The sequence below is a fragment of the Scyliorhinus torazame genome, unplaced genomic scaffold, assembly GCF_047496885.1.
Source record: "Scyliorhinus torazame isolate Kashiwa2021f unplaced genomic scaffold, sScyTor2.1 scaffold_239, whole genome shotgun sequence".
NCBI lineage: Eukaryota > Metazoa > Chordata > Chondrichthyes > Carcharhiniformes > Scyliorhinidae > Scyliorhinus > Scyliorhinus torazame.
The window spans coordinates 227,036-236,503 of NW_027307966.1; the positions used below are offsets into that span (position 1 = coordinate 227,036).

At 45.7% G+C, this 9,468-nt stretch overlaps 1 pseudogene; it reads left to right on the forward strand.

Annotated features, from left to right (window-relative positions):
- The first annotated feature begins 4,863 nt into the window (after window positions 1-4,863).
- Window positions 4,864-6,233, forward strand: LOC140405791 (actin, cytoplasmic 1 pseudogene; annotated as a pseudogene).
- The last annotated feature ends 3,235 nt before the right edge of the window (window positions 6,234-9,468 follow it).

Sequence of the window (9,468 nt, forward strand, 5' to 3'; positions counted from 1 at the left end):
TTGAACAAGTTCCACATTTCACTTGTGTCCTTCCCTGACAGCCTATGTTCCCAACTTATGCACTTCAATTCTTGTCTGACAACATCGTATTTACCCTTCCCCCAATTGTAAACCTTGTCCTGTTGCACGCACCTATCCCTCTCCATTACGATAGTGAAAGTCACAGAATTGTGGTCACTATCTCCAAAATGCTCCCCCACTAACAAATCTATCACGTGCCCTGGTTCATTACCAAGTACCAAATCCAATATTGCCTCCCCTCTGGTCGGACAATCTCCATACTGTGTTAGAAAAGCTTCCTAGACACACTGCACAAACACCACCCCATCCAAACTATTTTATCTAAAGAGTTTCCACTCAATCTTTCTGAGGTTAAAGTCACCCATGACTATTACCCTGTGACTTCTGCACCTTTCCAAAATCTGTTTCCCAATCTGTTCCTCCACATTTCTGCTACTATTGGGGGGCCTATAGAAAACTCCTAACAAGGTGACTGCTCCTTTCCTATTTCTGACTTCAACCCATACTACCTCAGTAGGCAGTTACTCCTCGAACTGCCTTTCTACAGCTGTTATACTATCTCTAATTAACAATGCCACACCCCCACCTATTTTACCACCCTCCCTAATTTTATTGAAACATCTGTAACCAGGGACCTCCAACAACCATTTCTGCCCCTCTTCTATCCAAGTTTCCGTGATGGCCACCACATAATAGTCCCAAGTACTGATGCATGCCTTAAGTTCACCCACCTTATTCCTGATGCTTCTTGCGTTGAAGTATACACACTTCAACCCATCTCCATGCCTGCAAGTACTCTCCTTTGTCAGTGTTCCCTTCCCCACTGCCTCACTACATGCTATGGCGTCCTGAATATTGGCTACCTTAGTTGCTGGACCACAAATCCGGTTCCCATTCCCCAGCCAAATTAGTTTAAACCCTCCCAAAGAGCACTAGAAAACCTCCCTCCCAGGATATTGGTGCCCCTCTGGTTCAGATGCAACCTGTCCTGCTTGTACAGGTCCCACCTTCCCCAGAATGCGCTCCAATTATCCAAATACCTGAAGCCCTCCCTCCTACACCATTCCTGCAGCCACGTGTTCAGTTGCACTCTCTCCCTATTCCTAGCCTCGCTATCACGTGGCACCGGCAACAAACCAGAGATGACAACTCTGTCTGTCCTGGCTTTTAACTTCCAGCCTAACTCCCTAAACTCGTTTATGACCTCCACACCCCTTTTCCTACCTACGTCGTTGGTACCAATGTGCACCACGACTTCTGGCTGCTCACCCTCCCCCTTAAGGATCCTGAAGACATGATCCAAGACATCCCTGACCCTGGCACCCGGGAGGCAACATACCTTCCGGGAGTCTCGCTCGCGACCACAGAATCTCCTATCTATTCCCCTAACCATTGAATCTCCTACTACTATTGCTTTTCTATTCTCCCCCCTTCCCTTCTGAGCCCCAGAGCCAGACTCAGTGCCAGAGATCTGGCCGCTAGGGCCTTCCCCCGGTAGGTCATCCCCCCCAACAGCACCCAAAATGGTATACTTGTTTTGAAGGGGAACGGCCACGAGGGATCCCTGCACTGTCTGCCTGTTTGTTTTCTTTCCTCTGACTGTAACCCAGTTACTCTTGTCCTGTACCTTGGGTGTGGTTACCTCCATGTAACTCTTTTCTATCACCCCCTCTGCCTCCCGGATGATCCGAAGTTCATCCAGCTTCAGCTCCAGTTCGCTAACACGGTCTTTGAGGAGCTGGAGTTGGGTGTACTTCCCGCAGGTATAGTCAGCGGGGACACCGGTGGTATCCCTCACCACCCACATCCTACAGGAGGAGCATGCAACTGGCCTAGCCTCCATCTCCTTTTACCTTACAGAATATAGCTGCCCTGTGGACCAACTGCACCTCCGCCCTCCAACTCTGCTCCCGGTCAGCTGCACTCTCTGTAAACTCCTGGCTCTCTTCTCACTCTTTGCGGAAATGTAGGAAACAAAATGAAAGGAGCACCTTACTCCCTCCTCACCTAACTCCCTCAGTCACCAAACTCTCACTATAGCACTCAAATGCACCAAATTCAGCACTCAGTGAATACAAAGTCTGCATTTTATACTGTGAATCTAGCCTCTGAAAACTGGCCTAATCCAATTAACTAATTAACAAGCTCCAGCTGCAAGTACCTACAAGTAGAACATTTGTTTAAAGCTGATTGAAAATTCACCTTCTTCTAAACCAAACAGCAACTTTTAAGTTAATTAACTAAATCAAAGAAAGACTAGACTTTAGATAAAAATGAAGCCTTATACTCCCTCAGTCACTAAACTCTCACTATAGCACTCAAATGCACCAAATTCAGCACTCAGTGCAAACAAAGTCTGCACTGTAGGGGATCACTTTTATACTGTGAATCTAGCCTCTGAAAACTGGCTTAATCCAATTAACTAATTAACAAGCTCCAGCTGCAAGTACCTACAAGTAGAACATTTGTTTAAAGCTGATTGAAAATTCTCCTTCTTCTAAACCAAACAGCAACTTTTAAGTTAATTAACTAAATAAAGGAAAGACTAGACTTTAGATAGAAATGAAGCCTTAAAGTCCCTCAGTCACCAAACTCTCACTAAAGCACTCAAATGCACCAAATTCAGCACTCAGTGCAAACAAAGTCTGCACTGTAGGGGATCACTTTTATACTGTGAATCTAGCTATGAAAACTGGCATAATCCAATTAACAAGCTCCAGCTGCAAGTACCTACAAGTAGAACCTTTGTTTAAAGCTGATTGAAAATTCACCTTCTTCTAAACCAAACAGCAACTTTTAAGTTAATTAACTAAATAAAAGAAAGACTAGACTTTAGATATAAATGAAGCCTTATACTCCCTCAGTCACTAAACTCTCACTATAGCACTCAAATGCACCAAATTCAGCACTCAGTGCAAACAAAGTCTGCACTGTAGGGGATCACTTTTATACTGTAAATCTAGCCTCTGAAAGCTGGCCTAATCCAATTAACTAATTAACAAGCTGTGGTGGTATGTACTCTCTCGTAAGTCATTGTGCGCTACACAAGCTCCAGCTGCAAGTACCTACAAGTAAAACCTTTGTTTAAAGCTGATTGAAAATTCACCTTCTTCTAAACCAAACAGCAACTTTTAAGTTAATTAACTAAATAAAAGAAAGACTAGACTTTAGATAGAAATGAAGCCTTATACTCCCTCAGTCACCAAACTCTCACTATAGCACTCAAATGCACCAAATTCAGCACTCAGTGCACAAAAAGTTGTGCACATATATCCCAATAGTAAGATATCTGCAAAGCCAGGTGTATTTATTTTGGTACAAAACACTAAACTTCTTTCCTCATGCATTCTCAGCAGTTCTGGGAGGCATCACTGTCTCTGGGGCAGTCTCTGTTCTCCTCTTTTACTGCACCCATAGTCCTGGAAAGAAACAATGAAGGGATGTTTGGTAATGAGTTTTTTATTGAGCCGATAAAGAAACAGGGCAGTTGGTTACTCTGAGATGCGAGCCCTCTTCTGCGAGCTCCTATCGCACAGACATTGCAGAGCACACACATTTTACTCAGAATTGTAAAATTGGAGTGGGCCCAATTTTGCAATAATAATTCTCGTGTAGCTCCCAAAAATACCACAGGGCTTCAGAGCCGGTGGACATATCAATACCGGTACACAGAAGATGCTGGATAATCTCAGCCGGTCCGGCAGCATCTGGGGAGAGAGAAATGCAGTTCAATGTTTGGAGTTCTGAAGAAGAGTCAAACGGTCTCGAAACATTAACTCTGTCTCTCTCTCTCTCTCTCCGCAGAGACTTCCAGGCCTGCTGAGTTTATCCAGCTTTTTCTGTTTTCACCAGATTTCCGGCAGCCGCATTATTTTGTTGTTGGTACCGCACCCTTTACTCTGCCCCCTCCCAACTCTTGTCATTTTGCCCTCACACAGATTTTCCCCTGTGTTCTTTATCCACCCTTTGCTCTTTGACTTACTTACAACCTTTGGCATTTCTAATGCTTCCCATTTCTGATGAAAACGTAACGACCTGAAACATCCATCCTGTGTCCCCACCCCCACCTCCTGATCCTACCAACCCTACTTAGCATTTACTGCCATATGTCTACTTTTGGTGTGAGTGAGAATGTAAATGGCAGACAATGGTTTGGATCAATAACCTTCTGGATTATTGGCCTCAGCGCACTTCTGCTGTGTCACTCTGCTCCTTGCTGAGCATTTACTGAATCTTCTGCTGTTATCACAAAATTAGCATCTCCTTGTTTTGGAGGAGGCATCTTGCCCAACACATGTACAGCTTATTTAGACGGAGGAGTGTCTGTTCAGTGGTGCCTTTTACCTCCCACCTACAACAACCCCCCCCCCCCCCCCCCCGCCCCACCACCACCACCACCAACTCACACACACACACCACGCCCTGTCACCTAATTCTCTAAAAGTATTCCTTGGGCAAGTCATTGAACCACGGATAAATATCGCTTCTGAAGGGAAGGAGCAATTCAATGTAAAATGAAGTGTCAGTTACATCAGTCATTTTCACAGTCAGGGTCACTTTGGAGGATGGCTGATTGGTAAAAATGGGCCCCTGGGCAAAAAAAAGTTTGAAAACCACGAGTTACAGGAGTGAGTGGGCACTCTGCTCCATCAATGTCTCTTTCTGAGAGCCGGGGCTTGAGGCTAATCATTGTGCCAGGTTACTTCTCTGAGATATTTTTGGTGAATAGAATGGGGAGAGTTGCTTAAAATTGCCAAACAAAACGCACATCCGCCAACGTCACAATTAATAGAGAGTTGGACTTTGTGATGTATCACTTTGGTGAGAGAGACTCCAAAGGTTTCATTCGCGTTCATTCTCTTGGTCGAGGGACAGAAATGTTGAAGAAATGCAGGAGGTCTCCCATTTGCATTCTGGACAAGCACAAGAAGGTGTCCGAACGTCTCCCAGTGAATGGGACGGATCAGGACAGGAGGCCAGGAGAGCAGGTTCAACCAGAGGTCAATTACAGTTGCTTCACTCTGAAGACGGGGGCGCTGGTGGTTGACATGGGATCCGGCGTTTGCAAAGTGGGATTCGCGGGCCAGCCCAGGCCTGACTCTGTGGTGGGCTCCATCCTGGGCTACCCGAGGGGCAAGAGCAAACGCAGTACCGTCGCGGTGGGCAGGATGGTGTCAACCGAGCCCGACCTCAAACTGGTGCGGCCCACCCGCCAGGGGATCATCGTGGACTGGGCGGCGGCCGAGGAGCTCCTGCGCCACGTCTTCTACGAGGATCTGAAGGTTTCACCCGAGGAACGCGCGGTGCTGATCTCGGACCCCCCTCTCAGCCCCACCACCAACCGGGAACAGATCGCCGAACTTCTGTTCGAGCGCTTCAATGTGCCCGCCATGTACATCTCCTACCAGTCAGTGCTGGCTGTGTATTCCTATGGCAAAACCACCGGCCTGGTGGTGGATTCTGGTGACGGTGTGACCCATTCTGTCCCTGTTCACGAAGGCTACAACCTGCCCGATGGCATCAGCCGCATCGACCTGGGCGGCCACGACCTCACCACCTACTTAATAAAGCTGCTGAGTGAGGCGGGCAACGCCTTTCACGAGAAAGGCAGGTACATCGTGGAGGACATCAAGCAGAAATGTTGTTATGTGGCCGTCGACTGCCCCGGCGACGAGGCCACCCGCCTTGTAAATTATGAGCTGCCTGATGGTCATGTCATCACCGTGGGGACTGAAAGGTTTACCTGCCCAGAAGCTCTGTTCAATCCATCGGCCATGGGGTCAAACCAGGAAGGCATTCACATCATGACCTCCAACAGTTTGAAAAAGGTTCAGCCCCAGGTTAGGCAGCTCATGTACGACAATGTCCTGTTGAGTGGAGGCTCGACTTTATTCAGGGGCTTCAATGTCCGTTTCTGCAAAGAGATTTTCCCCTTAGCCCCCGATGATCTTAAAACCAAAATCCACGCCTTGCCCGAGAGGAAGTTTGCCGTCTGGATTGGAGGCTCCATTCTGGCCTCACTACATGCCTTTCAGTCCATGTGGATTCATCAGGCAGATTATACAGAGCACGGTCCATTGATTGTGCATCGTAGGTGCTGCTGAGACCTACTTATTCTCCTTTGACCTATTTTAGTTGCAGAGAATATTAAACAGTTTAATTTCGTTCTGTCATTTTGTGTAAAGGTGATAATAAAGGGTTAGTGTATCAGCTTTGTTGGAGTATTATTTTTCCCATCAAATGTTCACAGCAACTAATGCCAATTTCAAATCTCTTCTTTCACAAAGTATAGCCAGCTTCCAGATTACTGGAACCTTTAAAATACCTTATTAGAAATTTGTTTAAGGAACCAAATCGTCAAAGAAATTCACATTTGTAAAAAAAAACATATGGAGAGCTTGCTTTGTCTTATTGTTGAATTTGGGACCTTCCCAATGTTTCAATGCCCTGGTCTGGCATTCAAAGAAAGGTGACACTCAAAATTGGGTTGGTAACCGAGGAGTTCCATCAAATTTGGCGGTGCACCCAGCTTTATTTCAAAAGTGGCTGACTATTGTGTGGCCCTGCAGTACACAATTGTTACTATGGAAATCAAGATCCTGTGATGTTTATAGGATCATGGTTGCTATTTTATAAAGGAATTAAATGAACAGTTCCATTGTTGATGAACAACAAGTTCACCAAAGGTAAGTCTTGAATTATTTTCATGAATTTTGATGAAGCAAGAGTGTACCTCCAGGCCTCACAAAAATAATCTGGGCCCCATGTTCCCCACCTTTGTGATTGCAAACACCACTCCACAGCAATTTATCTTATTGGCAGAAGCCCCAGGTGACTTTTATTTTTTCATGGGATATGGTCATCCCTGCCAAAGCATTTGCTGCCCTTCCTAATTATTAAAATATAATCCCTACTGTGGAAAAGGAAACCGTTTGACCCATCAGATTGGCACCGACCCTCTAAAAGAGCACTCGACTCACGTTCACTCCCCCACCCAACTGCCCTCTACTCATCCTAACCGGTGCATCACTGGACATCAAGGGGAAATTGATCATGGCCAGTCCACCTAACCTGCAGTCTTTGGAGGAAACTGGAGCATCCGGAGCAAACCCATGCAGACACCGGGAGGACGTGCAAACTCCACACAGTCACCCAAGGCCGGAATCAAACACCACTCCTTGGTGCTGTGAGGCAACAGTGCAAACTGCTGTGCCACCGTGCCTGCCAATATTCATGGAATCATAGAATCATTTCTTTCAGAAGGAGACCACTTGGCCCATCGAGTCTGTACCGACCCACCTAAAGAGCCTACCAAGGCATACTTCCCCACCTTATCCCCATCTAACTTTTAGACATTAAGGAGCAATTTAACATGGCCAATCCACGTAACCTGCACATCTTTGGACTGTGGGAGGAAACTGAAGAACCCAGAGGAAATCCAGATAGACACAGGGAGAACATGCAAACTCCAAACCGACAATCACCCAAGGTCACAATCGAACCTGGATCCCTGGCACTGTGAGACAGCAGTGCTAACCACTGTGCCACCCTAAACTGAACATATCAGAGGGCAGTTAAGCGTCAGCCACATTGCTGTGGGTCTGGAGTCATATGTCGGCCAGACCAGGTAAGGACAACAGGTTTTTTTCTTTGAAAGGACGATAGTGAACCAAATGGGTCTTTACGACAATCGACAAAGGTTTCATGGTCACCATTACTGAGACAAGCTTTATAATTCCAGATTTATTAATTGAGTTCAAATTCCACTGTCTCCCCAAAACTTCCAGTTTTCAATCTGGCGAGCTGCCTGCCTGACGACCTGCAACACATTTGCCGAATTATATGGAGCAGGAGCCTCAGAATGAAGAAGGCCACTTCAATGTCCAAATAGTTGGCCAACAGTCAGTCAGCTGCCTAAAAAACAGAATCTAGTTTACACTGCTCACTCTACTCATCTAGTATTTTAATATTATGCAAATTAGGGGAGATCTCATATTGAGTTTGGAGCAACAACTCCTATCTATCTAATACCTTTAAAGTAGTGAAATATCCCAAAGTGCTTCAGAGAAGCATTATCAGACAGAATCTGACACCGAGCCACATTTGCACATAGAAGGACAGGTAGGTGGCCAATAACTTGCTCAAAGACAGATTTTAAAAGGTGTTTAAAGGAAGGGACAACTGGAGAGTAGCAGAGAATTTTAGAGTGAGAATTCAAAGCTTTAAATCTAGATAACTGGTGGGCCGATGTAAGTCGGACCTGCATAAAAGGTGCCAGAATTGGAAGAAAATGGAGGTTGCAGAAGATGGTAGGGGTGAAAGAGGTTTCATAAAATGGGGTGGGATGAGGACCTGGAGAGATTTGAACACAAGGATGGGAATTTTAAATTAGAGGTGTTGGTGAACCTGGAGTCAATATAGATAAGCAAGCATTAGGGTAATGAATGAACAGGGCATCGTGTGAGTTAGAATTCAGGCAGCAGTCTTTTAGATGAGCAGTAGATTAAGGAAGGCTAACGTGAGGCGAGGCTGGAGGGCAATGGAATAACCAAGTCCAGCGGTAACCAAGGTAAGGATAAAGGTTTCAAGTCAGATGGACGGAGGCAGCAATGGAGAGAGATGATATTAAAGAGGTGAAAATAGTCAATGTTGGCAATGGAGAGGTTATGTAACCAAAAGCCAATCTCAGGATCAAGTAGGTATTAGGGCTTTGGACTTTCCAGGATTAAATTGAAGCATATTTCTACAAATCTAAAACGAGGTATCTTCATTGTGAAAAACCTAATATAATGGAGGTGTTAAGGGAGGCAGTGGAGAGACAGGGATTGGTGTTGTCCACATACATGTGGAATTTGGCATGTTTTTGGACTGATGTCACCGAGAAGCAGCATGTAAAAGAGAAATGGCAAGGACCATGGAATATCCTTGGGGATTTCAGAGGTAATTATGCAGAAGTTAAATAGAACTTTTCCGGCTCAATATGCCCATTGTATCGAGATCAAAGATTAACAAGACATCAAGACATTTTAGGTATAGGCTAGGTACATTCCATCACGGATAGAACATAGAACAGCACAGAACAGGCCCTTCGGCCCTCGATGTTGTGCCGAACCTTGTCCGAAACCAAGATCAAGCTATCCCACTCCCTGTCATTCTGGTGTGCTCCATGCGCCTATCCAATAACCGTTTGAAAGTTCCTAAAGTATCCGACTCCACATAACAGCAGGCAGTCCATTCCACACCCCAGCCACTCTCTGAGTAAAGAACCTACCTCGGACATCCCTCCTATATCTCCCACCCTGAACCTTATAGTTATGTCCCCTTGTAATAGCTACATCCACCCGAGGAAATAGTCTTTGAACGTCCACTGTTTCAATCCCCCTCATCATCTTATAAACCTCTATAAAGTCGCCTCTCATCCTCCTCCGCTCCAAAGAGAAAAGCCCG